General features: G+C 39.9%; 1 pseudogene; it reads right to left on the reverse strand.

Annotated features, from left to right (window-relative positions):
- Window positions 1–526: 526 nt before the first annotated feature.
- Window positions 527–779, reverse strand: LOC134364360 (cytochrome b-c1 complex subunit 6, mitochondrial-like; annotated as a pseudogene).
- Window positions 780–12,306: the final 11,527 nt, after the last annotated feature.

Genomic DNA, 12,306 nt, shown 5'->3' on the forward strand with positions numbered 1-12,306 from the left:
GGAATCAGATAGATTCAAGTATAAATTGCCTCTTATTGGTGTTGGGAACTTCAACAAATGACATTACCTTATCCTCAGCATCAGTTTCTTCAACGTAATATCAAAAAAAAAAAAAAAAAAAAGCTAACTTACACGGCTATTGTGAGGATTGAAAGAAATAAAATGCGACACACCCATCACAGTGGCTCACAATGGTGCTTCTATGAACGCTAGATCCCTCACTCACGTATCATTCCCTGGTATCAGGATGTTATGGAAGAGTACATCTAGGACAATGATTCTCAAACTTGAACTCGCACCAGTATCCCCTGGGGGGAGTTTGTTTTGTTTTTGTTTTTTTCCAGATCACAGGACTTTGTTAAGATGGAATCACTGCTAATTACGTAGAATCTACTTGCCTAACCCCAAATCCATGAGATTCACATGAATTTATGAGTTACACAAATTAGAAACAAATGGCATGTTAAAAATCATAAGGAAATATCCTGATGTCCAGGTGATGAAGGCTGGGGTGAACGAGTCTGCACATTTATTTCAAGCTGTTAAAGAGTTTGTGGGCCACACAGTGGTCCTTTGCATGCAAGAAGTCAAAGAGCTCTTCTGTGCAACCCTCCTCTGTCTGTGATCGGGAGGACACACACAGATCACAGAGCTCTAGCCGCTCCCGGGCCTTTACTCATTTCTCCAGCTCCTTGCACTGCTCTCACTGTTGTTAGGGGATCCAGCAATTCCTCTTCTTACTCTTCCTCCTCGCTGGGATCTCCGGACCTGGTCAGCATCCTGAGAGACAGACAGAAAGAGAGAGAGAAAGAAAGAAACAACAATCACAGTAATATGCTGAACTTTTAGAAAACTAGAGGTGGAAAAGGGGAGGAGGGGGCTAATGAGGAATTGGTCACCAGACACAAAGAATGACTGCTTATTGCAATGATGAATAAGCTAACTATCCCGATCTAACCACCACACATTGTACACAATTATTGAAAATCAACATTGTACTCCACATGTGTGTATGATAAATTATCTTAAAAAAAAAATTCCCTTGGAGGGCTTATTAAAATAGATTGCTGGGCCCCACTCCCAGAATTTTGGATTCAGTAGGAATAGGTTGGGTCCTGAGAATTTGTATTTCGAAGAAATTTCCAGGTTGTGCTGGTGATGCTGATGCTGGTTTGGGGACCACATGTTGAGAACCACTGGTCTAGGAGATAGATAGACTTGGGTTCAATTCCCTGTTTGGCCACTCGGTAGTTGTGTTAACTTGGGCAAGTCATTTAACTTTGAGCCATAGTTTCCTCATCTGAAACATGGGCACAGTAATTTCTGTCTCATAAAGTTGTGTAATAAACACTAAATGAGACAGCAGTTGGAAAAGATTTAGCAATTAATAGGTCTTCATAAATCTTAGTTTTTCCCTCTTTGAGGCAGCATCTCTTTCCTGTTCAGCGTAAGGACTTTTTAATGTTCCAAGCAGCTACAGCAACTAGATGATTTTTCCCCTAGAATTATGTACATCTCATCTTAGATACTTGAAAATAAGACATCTGTCGTTTGCTCAGAAAGAACAACAATAGACTGTACTAAGTAGTAAAAATATTGACCCTATACAGGTAGCTCTGGAGACCAATTTCATTAACTTCCCACCTGTTTGCCTTTTGGGAAAATAATAGATTAATTAAAAAACATTCCCCACTCCAGTCTAGGAGGAGCTTTACAGGTGAGCAGTCAGTATGTACTCTCTTCATTGGGCATGTGTGGGCTGTGTGTTGGGGGCAGCTATCCAAACTCGTAAAAGTATACTCCTAAGTTACAAAGCAGGGACCACTGTAATTGGATTTATTCTGTTCAAATGACACACTCTCCAGGAAAAAAAATAATGTTTTTCTGCTGTGAAATTGGTTTGCTGGTGTTCTGCCAAAAGGAAGCCTTATCAGAGTAAATACATCAACTTTAATTATTCATTTCTATTTGCTTGAAGAAATCTTCTTATGTGACATACATATGTTCATACATTTCCTTGTTGTAACAACATGAACTAAATAAGTCACTTTTCACACATAAATGCAACTCCAAGAGTTATTATCGCTAACTTGTGTTCTCTATACTGTTCACACATTTTCCGTTCAGTCGGAGACAAGGTATGGGAAATGGGGAAGAATTATGGAGCAAAAGATGAGAATCTTTTTTGTGTTCTTTCAAGTAAAGGAGCGAAAAAGCACAAGCGACCATCTGCTGTTATTGATGAATTCAAACATCTCTGTCTTAGAGATTCATTAATGTACAACTGGTTCATCAATTTCTTCTACTGAATCTATGTAAGCAAAATGAGACTCCAAATCTTTTCAGGTTTCTATGGCGCACATATTAGGGTCTGTTCTGCCATCTGCTGTTCATTGAAGGAAATGTCCACTGAGGCATTATGAGTTAAATAGCCAGTGTCTCATACATTAGCAGGGGACGTGAAATTGCAACAATCTCAGTGAAGGGTAATTCCAGAATCTCTGCCAAATTCCAATAGAAGGAAATTTGAGAATATATATTAAAATGAAAAATGCACATAGCCTTGGTCTAGTGATTACACATTTATGAATTCATCTTATGAAAATATTTACACAAGTGCAGAAAGAAATGTATATAAGAATATTCCTAGCGGCACTGTTTATAACAGCAGAAGAATGGAGCCAAGCTAAATGTCCATTGACAGGGTACTAGTTAAATAAATTGTGATATATCCATATATTAGATATACCATGCAGTTGTTTGAAAAGTAAAGCAAATCCATTTCTACAGATAGGAGATGATCACCAAGACATAGTTAAGTGAAATAAACATTAATTAGAACTGTGTATAATATGCTGGCATTGGTATTAAAGTGTTGATATATGCACAGAATATCTCTAGAAGGATCTCAAAAAAGGCGGTAACAGGAATTGACTTTCAGGACGAGTACCAGGCAGTCAGCAATGAAAAGGTAACTTACCTCTCATTATTTACATTTTGAACTGTAGGAATAATTTTTAACACGTGTATGTATTACATATTCAAATAATTTTTAAACATCAGTGTTCTGCTGTAGTTCTAGGTTGTCACACTTGCGCAACAGTCTTTTAACATTAACATGAACATCTGAACTTATGTTTGGAAATTCCACAAATACAGCTTGCTACTCTATGATAAATCATGTGTACACTGGAGAAGAGAGACAACATACATACAAATTCCCTTTTCCTTTTTTTCTCCCTTTTTCCATCCACTTCCAACTAGGAGAGAGAATGGGGGTAGTCTGGAGAGACAGAGGACTGAACCAGAGAGGCTGGGTTGAATGAACAGTGACTGCTAACCCAGATTAAGGCTTTGGAGAGCTTTGAGGTTCTTCCACAGTTGTGTTCTCAAAGACGGTTGATCAGGTCTGAGAAATTTGTGTTCTTGGAGGTCTCCATTACGATGGAAGTCAAGCAGGTGTCATTTGAAAAGAAAGCCACCAAAGATGGCTTCCATTGAACGTAATCTACTTCCTCCTCTGCCCGGTTTTCACATTGCAAGGAAAGAAAGGCTTTGCAGCAAGCAGGCCAGTGCAAAGCTCCCACTGATATCATATGTCCAAAATTTAAAATACATATTGTGAGAAATGCCCTCATCTGTCCAATGCCAAAGGATGGACACAGAGACACGAGGTACAGCAAAGCAAGACTTTAAAAACAGCCTTGCAAGTCCGGGTGTCTGTCAATGGGACAGGCACACAGAAAAGGGCTGTAGCAAGCAATTCATTCCCTAGTGTGCAAGTGTTCCCCCCCCGCCCCCGCCCAGTTCCTCATTGGCTGAGAGTACTCCAGAGTGCACAATCTTCCCAGATGACACCTAAGATTTATTACCCCAATTTATTACCCCCTTGTAAAAAATTTCTTTGTCTGAGGTCTCAGGACAAGCCCATGAAAAAGGCCCCTAAAGCCCTGTGAAGGAGAAACACCAGGGAATGAAGAAAGCAATGGGGCTAGTGACTAATTACCATCTCAAGGAGAGCTCTATCTGTTCAAAGAAAATAATAGGGGCTAGTAACTAATTACCATCTCAAGGACAGCTCTATCTCTTCAGTGACCCAGCTCTCTGGGAATGGGCTGGACCAGTCAGACAACTTTTGGGCTGGGCCTGAATCAGTTAAAACACTCTCAGATAAATCATTTCTGAAAATGAATCACTTAGATTATTTTCTTACATGTATATTTCAATATGAAATATTTTTTTTCTTCTATGACCATTGCTCTGATTTAGTTTTAGTTATGGTATTTTGTTCAAATAACATGAAATGAGGGCATGAGAGTATTATGTTTACCAAAAAATGATGAGTTTGATAAATATATCTTAAGGAGTAACATCTATGTGTGGAGGAAAAGAAGGGTTAAGAGGTTTAGTTATTTCTTCCCCCATTTTAGCTTGAAGCTCTATCTCACTACTAGCTGATGGGAAGCATTAAACAATAAACTGAATTGGTGTGAAATAGTTTAAGAAACACTGTTCAGTGGCATTGTTGATCTTCTAACTCAGGCTTAGCACATAGCTGCTGCTAGGGCCTCAAGAGATATGATGACAACAAAATTAGCCCTGGTCATGTGGGAGAGGAAAAATAATTTTCTCTCTACCCTTCACAGTTCTTAATTGGGACTCTCTGGACAGATTAACAGGAGACAAACTAACAGAAGTTTATTAACATGTATACGGGATGAACACATGGGAGAAAAGGAGAAATGAGTGAATCTCTAGAGTAGCTTTCAAAGAAAGAGTTTAAATTTTAGACTTAAATATCATCCTTTTCTGGAACAAAGAAAGAAAGTTGTGGGAAAAGGCCAGTTAAGATGTCCAGAAAGAGCACTGTAAAACAAGGGACAGGTTTGTTATGCAGATTAAAGTCAATGCCTTCTCCTTTGTTTAAGAGTCTCTAGTCATTTAGTTGTCCCTCTGTTCCTGGTGGGCAGAGGGAGAGATCCCTACAGATGGAGATTTCCTTAGTAGATGTAAATTTCCATACAGAAGGGCAACTTTTTCAGAGCTACTTATTTTTCAGTGTCTCAAAATAAGCAGCTCAAAATAATGTGTATACTAAAGAGGCATATTTCAGGGTGGCATATTCTGGTCTCCTACAGCCATATTTCAGGGTGGTCATATTTTGAACCCTATCAGTCACCTTCTCTTCTGCATCTTTCCTATTTATGCCCTTTCTCTCTTTGAGCCAGTCACACTGGCTCTCATTTCATACTCTGTTCTAGCTGTCATCCAGGCCTGCTCACTTCTCTTCAAGATATCCCTCCCATTTCAACCAAAATGTTTGTTTCTTGAATGCTACTCTGCTACAACATAAATAATCAAATAAAATTAATTCATTCATATTATAATATGAATGAGGCTTAACTTTTCCAGGAAGCATTTGCATATACCAAAGAGAGGTTTGTTAGTGGAAGCAAATCTTCAGTTGGTGGGCGTTGCCAGGAAAATGGCTTTGAGCAACCACATTACTTGACTCTTGCTTCAATCATCTGTCAGTCAGCAGATATTTATGGAGCAGAAACTGTGTGTCAGGTGCTGTTCTAGGTGCTGGGGATGCAGCAGGTAAAGACAGAGTCATCCCTTAAGGGACCTGTGCTCTAGATGGGAAGGCAGACAATAAACACATAGCAAATTAGTAAAGATAATTTTAGGTGTTGGTAAGTATAATAAAGGAGATAAAGCAGGCAGCATGGTGCAGAATGAGTGGGGGACAGGGTGGTGTTTTACCCAGGTTGGTGGAAGGCACCTCTGAACCCTGAGTGATGAGAGGGAGAGTATTGAAAATGCCCAAGGAAAGAGCTTAACAAACAGACAGAACAAGTGCCATGCTTCAAGAACAAAAACAAGACTGGTTTTAAATACTATCTATATACTCCCAGATTCTTTTCTCCAGCATATATGTTTCTCTTCAACTCCAAAATTTTATATCCACCTTGGCTCTAATAGGTATCCCACATCTAGCAGATAAAAACCTCAAATTTTGGTTCCATGTATCAGTCATAAAATCAACACTTTCCTGGTCTCCGCATCTCAACAAACGGAATCTTTATTTCTCTAATGGCTGAAGCCTGAAATTTTGGTTATTCTTGATTCTTTGGTTTTTTTCTGGAATCTCACATGACCTCAGTCACCATTCACAATGACTGTTTTTTCAAATGAAATCAAATTTGGTCCCTGCTCACCACTTCCTTGCTATCATCTTGGTGCAAACAAGGACTGTAGCAATTGCCTCTGTGGTAATTAGGTTGTTGGCTAAGATGCTGTAACAAAAAATACCATCCTAGCTAATATGCTGAACGAAAAATACAGCAGTTCAAACATAATAGCTATTTATTCTCTCTTACCCAGTATCCCAGAGATAGAGGGTGTTACATGGTGAAGTCATCCAGAGAGCCAGGAACTTTCTATCTTGTGTCCCCAGAATTCCTTAGATATTGTCCTTTTTTTCATGGTTGAAGCAGGCTCCTCACCATCCTCTGCACTTTAGCCCACAGTGAGGGAGAAAGAGTGAGACTGTGGAGGAGGGGCAGCTTCCCTTTTAGGGATGCAACCTTGAAGTTGAGCATATCACTTCCACTCACATCCCATTGGTCAGAACATAGTCACATGGCCACACCTAGCTGCAAGGGAGTCTGGAAAATTTAACATTTAGCTGGGCAGCCATGGGCTCTGATAAAACTTGGTGATGTTCTTAGACTAAAATGAATGAGGGAGAAGTTCCAGCAGTCTCTGCATCCACCTCTGCAATAGTCATGGAGATGTACCACCCAGACTTGTGGCCCACCAGTGGGGAGTGTTGTCAGCACACAGCCTCCTGCTGTCAATCCCTTTAGTGTCTGCCTCAGTTGCAGAGAGATGCTTTGCCTGAGGTCATGCCCTTCCCAGGGTAACTTGTGTCCCATGACTGAGCAAGTAAGGATCATTTAGGCCAAGCCATTTCAGGACTCTGATGGGCAATACTTGCTCCAGAGCTCCCCACTGGGTTCTCCAGGCTTGCTGGGTCTGCATTTCAGCTCAGCTTCCTCCTCCACCCAATCTTGTTTCATCCCCCTTCCCTTCACAAGCATTGGTCCCTAATAAACCTCTTGCACCCCAAACTCTGTCTCAGCAACTGCCTCAAGAAAACCCAGCCTTGTCTCCCTGATTATACCCATGTACAAAATATTCCCCACACAGCCTCCAGAGTGGTCCCTTTCAAACATCATTCAGATAATGTCACTTCTCTTCGCTAAACCTTTTGGTGGCTTCCCATGTCACTCAGTAATATTCGAGTCCTGACCATGGCCAGCAGGCCCCACCTGATCTGCTGCCATCACCTGGCTGCTCCTTGCTCGCTCTGCTCCAGCCTCCCTAGCCCCTTCCTTGGACATGCCCACCACCCTCCAGACAGGGCTCACTCTTTCTCTTCCTCCCCTCCGCTCTAACGCCACCTCCACAGAGAGGCATGCCCTGATTCCCCTGCTTACAATAGCCCTACTGGCCAGCTGCAAAAAATAAAATAAAATAAAATAAAATAATAGGCTGGCTGGTTGGCTCAGCTGGTTAGAGCACAGTGTTATAAGACCGAGGTCCAAGGGTTCAGATCCCCTAAGTGACCAGCTGCCCCACCCCCAAAAAGATACAATAGCACCTCCTTCTGTCACTTGCCACTCCTTTTATCCTGCTTATCTTTCTTCATAGCTCTTACCCCTTGATTCTTCATCTATTTGTTTATTATTTATTTATTTGTCTTTCTTCTCCCACTACAATGTCAGCAACTTCGGGGCAGAGGTTTTGTCTTCTTTGTTCACAGCTGTGCTGGCACATAGTCAGCCTCAAAGAATAGTCATAGAATAAATGAACAAATGGATGAAAAGTGGGCAAAAGGAAGGAGCTGCAGGTACAGGTTGGCAGGGGCCAGATCATACAGGGCCCTGCAGACCGCGTGAGGAGTTTGCACTTTGTTCTGATTTTAGTGGGGAGCCATGGAGTGTCTCAGCCGGAGAGTGGCCTGATCTATTCTTTGGTGTGATCACTCAGCTCAACTTCAAGGGCCTAGAACTTGTTATCATTGACAGGCTGCTCACCACTCCTTGAAGAAACTCATTTCATTGCTGAAAGACTTTAATTATTAAACAATTCTTTCATATATTGAACCCTTCTTTCCTATAACTGGTACCCATTAATCCAAGGTCTGTGCTCAGCAACAACTCAAAATAAGTTTAAATTTTCTTCCACGTAATGGTTCTTGAAATATCTGGGGACAGCTTTCTTGGTCTCCTCTGCCCTAGGGTAGACATCCATGATTCTTTGGATTATTATCCTATTACATGACCTTTAGGCTCTTCATTGTCTTTCAGAGAGGTCTGGTTTTTCAATGTGCTCCTCAAGAACTGCCACACTTTGGTCTGACCAGGGCAGTACAAAGAAGCAATTGTGTTCAAGATTGGAGTCCAAGACAGGCTTTGAACACAGCCTAATGCAATTACATTTCAGCCATTCACTAGCGGGTCAAACAAACTTGTGCTCTAGGAAAACATCCGGCATTTCTTCATGCTGGAACTGCTTCTGTCTCTACTTAAACAACCTACAGGCTGAGATTTACATTGATCTTGTGAAATTTATCCTGAGGGTTCTGGCTGATGTGTTTAGCTTTTTCAGATCAACTCTGTCTGCATTTTCTCAGTTGTGCAGCATCTGAAAATTCGTAGAGTTTTCTTCTTCATCCAATTTGTTGAAAATATTGAGTAGAATATGACTGGAGACAGAATTCTATAGTTTTATTCTTGAAAGTTTTCAAAATCACCAACTTTAAAATAATAGAGTGAGTGGATAGAGGAGAATATGAGGATGCTTGAAAAAGTTCATGGAAAAATAGAATTAAAAGATAATATGAATCTTTCCATGAACATTTTGAAAGACCTTCATTCTTATGTACATAGTGTGAGGGTCCTTAGCTCTGGCATATTGGCAGATATATGCAATGATTTGGGGACAGGGCAAATAGATGGAGGTAGCATACCTATGTTGCAAAAAATTAATGAGAGAACACGTGGAAACAAGGGGAGAATCATGGATGTTCTTGACAGTTTAAACAGTAACTTGGATTTATTTTGATCTAGGAGACAAGGACAGTCAGCTGTAAAGGTCCTTGATGTATTCGTGCTTGTTCACATATCTAGATATTTTCAGAATGTTTCTTAAGATCTATGATCTTCCTGAAGGGCCAGTATAAATCAACATTGTTAGGTGTCCAGGCTCATTTTAAATTTAAAGATTTATATTTAAAACAAATAGCAATAGATCATATTCATGGGAGACATTTATGCTTCTGCTCTCTTAAATAAAATAGTGAATTATTCTCCAAGCCCTACTTTTACTTTCATATAGTCTATACCTATTAGAGCTAATGAAATTCCGTGGGGTTTGAGGGTTTCATATTCTAGCTATTGAGGAGAACCTTTCACACACAGTTTGTACAAGCAGCTGCCAAGTCAACCAGCAGTTCTTTATACTCATCCACAGTTCAGTATCTTACTCCCAAGAATACCAGTAGATTAATCATCAAATGCTTTGTTAAAAGGAGACATACTTTATAGCTAATGTATTTCCCCTTATCAACTAATCTATGTCAAAAAATGGAATTGGGCTTAATTTGTCGTAATCTTCAACATGTTTGAAGAGAGCCCATGTTGTTTGTTAGTGATCATTTCCGTTCATCCAGATGCTCACAAACCATCTGTTTAACAATTCATTTACCAGGCCGTGGATTTATGTCAAACTCAGTGATGCTGGGTTGTCAGAATCTGTTGCTTTTCCTCCTGTGTCTTCAGGCATCTCTCCTGTTCATCACTTAAAAAATTCCTCTTTTCTCCCACTGTAAAATAATACAAACATATTGCATAAAATTTAGAAATAGAGAAAAGAAAAAAAAATCTTTCTAACTCAAGTACTCTTCATGTTTTGGTGCATTAACTTCTAGCATTTTTTTGTACATATACTAACAGTATCACAATGTTGTATATATTTTTTAAAACAAAATTTTTGTGTTATCAGATTGTCTTCCTTACCAACCTATACTGTAAAGATTACTGACGGTGATGGTCATAGGATCACAATAATAAGTTCTTTCTTGCAATTTGGGATATATTTTACTGGGTTTATAGCCCCCAAATTTATTTTGGACAGCTAGTTGCTTATGTTATTTTCTAGCTGGGCTTAGATTCCAACTTCATGATGTCCATTGACTCTTTCAGTGTGAGTGTAATTTTCTTTGCCAGGTAAACCAGAAGAAAACTAAAAGTTAAATAACTGAACTCTCTGTCAGCTGTTAACCCTATACTATGTTTAGAACCTTCATACATTGTGAATATGAACATAAATTGGGCTCAGCTTTCTGGAAGGCAACTAAGCAATATGTATCACAATCCTTAAACACGTTTTATCCTTTGTCCAAGTAATTCCACATCTAGGACTCCATCCTAAGGAAATAAGTTATTCAAAAATTTTGTAAGAGGTTCTCAACTGTATCACTATTCACAATGGTGAAAGACACACCTAGTATTGCAAAGTGGAGAAATGGTTAATATATACAGCATCTACTTAATGGAAGATTATGTGAAAAGCAAGCTTTGAAAACACAAATAAGTATCTGCAAATGTGGTTATGATATGAAAATAAAATACAAAATTGTGTAATGAATATAATCCAGGTTTTAATTTTGATGTATATAAATGCTGAAAAGAAATAACTCTAGGTGGCAATATGAAAGGCTTTCTATTTGTTTCCTATGTTAGCTTTCTAGATTGATTTAAATGATGCTGTGTTGCTCTCACAATGAGAACAGTATCATGCCCATGCATATGAACCATCTTCTCATGAAGTCCAGCCTCTCCTACTTCCTTCCTCCTTCCATTCTGACTCCACTTAGTCATCTTTGCACCTTTTGCAATCTTTAGTGATCCTGGACTCAGTTTGGTCAGCTGAGTTCCTGATATTTTGTGGATTTGGTTTATACTGCACTTCAAGTTCATTCTATGTAATATTCCCTTCCTCCATCCTTTTTTGTTTAACATGGTCTTTTTTTTTTTTTTTTTTAATCTGAGCTCATCAGAGAACTTCTTGGGAAGTCATGTTCGTTTCTCTGGCTGCTTCCTCATTTTCTCCAACATCAGGCCATTAGTGAACGTATCTCAGCCTTTTACTCTCAGGCCCTCTTCTGTTAAGCCTCGTTCCCTCTTCGAACCTCTAGTGATGAGATCATATTGATCTTTTCTTTGGATTTCTGACAATATGTTTTTCTAAATAGTCGATGACACCTGTGTGTAAGGTCTCAGTGTTCTCTTCTTTGTATTCCAAAGTGCCATGGCACCTTTGTCTTGAACTTGTCCTAACTCAGGACTTCATGTGAAGCAGGAAAAGGGAGAGGTTCGGGGGCTGATACCAGACCCAGACACGGGAACTGGACAGAGGCCCGAGAAGATCCAGCCAGCTCAGAGGCTGGCTCTGGAGGCACTGGCTGGGATTTCCAGTGATCAATGGGTGTGAGTTGGGTGATGTCATGACCCTACTGCATCTTGGGGAAGCATCTGTGCTATTTTCTATACACAGATGAGTCCCCGGAGTGGGAGAGACCTATGACTGTGCTGCCCACCGGGACTGAGCCTGGGTAAGAAGTATCACCGGATGCTCATTTAACACATGCCACCCATATACCTACTTCTACGTTTGTGGATTTTCATACGGGCATATCTTATTTTTTCCCCCAAATGAGGAAATAGGCTTGCTGTCTTATCTATCAATAATATTTAAATAATCAGCAAAAATAAAATAAGACAAAAATCCACCATACTGAAAAGAGAAGAGAGTGAGATGCCCGTATTCCATTGCCTGGAGACCACTGCCGCTAGCATTTTACAGCAGGGCATGAAGTGCAGCTCTTTCTTTTTGTCCTTCTGTGGGTGTGTGTGTTTTCTAGTAATGAGTACCAGTTCGCTGAGTCTCGTTGAAACCCATTAGACTGCACAATTCGTGTAGGCATTTCTAGTGCTTTGGTGTAAGACGTCCGAGGCATTTATATTAAAGAAAATGCTAATGAGACTTGAATTTCATCTGCAGTCACTGTAAGCCAGGCACTCTGCAAGTATTCCACGTGCATTCTCATTTAATCCTGACATGCCTTTTTGAAGATGTTCTTTGGAATTGTATACGTGGAAACTGGAACACCATTTTAGAGATGTGGAGACTGAGACACAGAGAATAGCTGATTGTCCTAAGTTTATACGCAAA

This window comes from Cynocephalus volans, chromosome 16, assembly GCF_027409185.1.
Source record: "Cynocephalus volans isolate mCynVol1 chromosome 16, mCynVol1.pri, whole genome shotgun sequence".
NCBI classification, from domain to species: domain Eukaryota; kingdom Metazoa; phylum Chordata; class Mammalia; order Dermoptera; family Cynocephalidae; genus Cynocephalus; species Cynocephalus volans.